Genomic DNA, 1,957 nt, shown 5'->3' with positions numbered 1-1,957 from the left:
GGTAGTTATAGGGGATAATGGTGGCAAGTGATTTGGAAAAATTAATAATGTATTTAAATATTTTAAAAAAATGTAAATGTAAAGTTTTTTTGTAAATTGATTAAAAAAAATTGATTTTTAAAATATTTATATATATACATTTTTTTTATTGTTTTTATTTTTTGCATCATGGGGAACATCAAACAAATTATACAACAAGATATAAACAGAAAATACTAGAATTAATCTTCATCGACATCATAAGACAAAAGAATAAGAAATAAAGAAGCAGTTTTATGACATAATTAATCCCCACATTCTGACCACTTTCCGTTTAGTCTGTAGACCCCTTGTATTTGCAAGAGAGTGTTCCATATTATGTATCTCTTTAACAAGACTCCACCACTCCATGACCTTTGGTGAGTTTTGTTGAACCCAGACTCTAGCAATAGTCAGTCTAGCACAAGTGATTAGGATATTCAGTAAATCACATAACACATTATTTTCCCCTGACATTCCTATAAATACATCTTTTAATGAGAGCATAATAGGAGTACTGAGTTTAGTAGAGATAACTTTAGTTACTCCATTCCAGAATTCAACAAGATTTAGACAAGAGAAAAACATATGAATGATATCAGCCCCCCTCAAATCACATTTTGGGCATTTTGTATGATCACTGAAGTTATTATTCACTGCCCATTTAAGAATCCGATCCGGTGTATGGTATAAATGACATATGGTTTTAAATAACTGTAGCTTAAGATTTGAGGATTAAACAGCAAGATTGAGGCTATTTAAAGAGGAGGTGATAAAATCTGATGTTATTTCTATTGTCAGCTTGTTAGTCCATTTTTCAGCCAATTTATGTATATCATTAGTATTATATCCAGAAAATATTTTATACCCTATACTAATCAGTGCTTTATCTTCTTCCCTGTAAATACAATTCCAGACTTCAGATTCTGTCAGAGAAGTAAGTTCTATTTTCCTCAGGAAATAATCCCTAATTAGATAGTATTTAAATCTTGCCCCTTCCTGCAGTTTATAGCAAGCTTTCAATCTTTCAAATGAAAAAAATCCCCTATGATCATATAGATCTCCGAGTAGATTAATGCCGCATTTTGAAAATACACCACCTACTGTATCTTGAAATATTTCTGGAAAACCTGGGTTAGACCATAGAGGAGTTTTATCATGAAATAAAGATATCTTACTCTTAGTAAGAATGGAGCGCCAAATATAAACGGTATCCCGCACCGTCTTAAATTTAACTTGTTTAAAATAATTGGGGTCATTTAGTCTGTAAAAAAACATAATTGCATCTGCTCCTAGCAGAAATGTATGAAAATATAAACATTTATCAGGGATCAACAAGCTGCAAAAGCGGGTCAGAAAGGAGGACCAATAATAATATCTAATATCTGGAAGGCCCAATCCACCTTGATCATAAGGGACTTTAAGAAGAGATATAGCTCGTCGTGCCAAATGAAGCTACTAATAATGCCTTCTAACCTACAAAAATGAGAATTATTTACTCTTAAGGGGATAGAGCGAAAAAGATAAAGATATTTAGGCAGTATTTTCATTTTAACCAAATTTATTCGGCCAATAATACTAAGTGGAAGCTTGTGCCATTTCTTAAATAAAATAGCAGTTTCCTTTAACAGCGGTTCATAATTTAATGCCACAATTTCGTCTATATTTGACGAAATTTTTACCCCCAGGTAAGTTGCTACATCACATATCCCTATCACCGATGATGGTAATTGATGATTCAGGATAATTTGGGTTTTACTAGTGTTCAAACGGTAGCCGGACACTGAGCCATATTTCCCCGCTTCTACTAAGATGCCCGTCATAGTTTCAGGCACATTCGTAGAAAAAACAGCAATATCATCCGCATATACGGTTATATCAAGAAAGTTTGAGCCGTTTACACAAGGTTTAATAAGGGCTTGGCTCTGAAGTGATATTA

The sequence above is a fragment of the Lissotriton vulgaris genome, chromosome 2_1, assembly GCF_964263255.1.
Source record: "Lissotriton vulgaris chromosome 2_1, aLisVul1.2, whole genome shotgun sequence".
NCBI classification, from domain to species: domain Eukaryota; kingdom Metazoa; phylum Chordata; class Amphibia; order Caudata; family Salamandridae; genus Lissotriton; species Lissotriton vulgaris.
The sequence above is the reverse complement of the archived record's forward strand: the minus strand, read 5'-3'. Positions refer to the sequence as shown.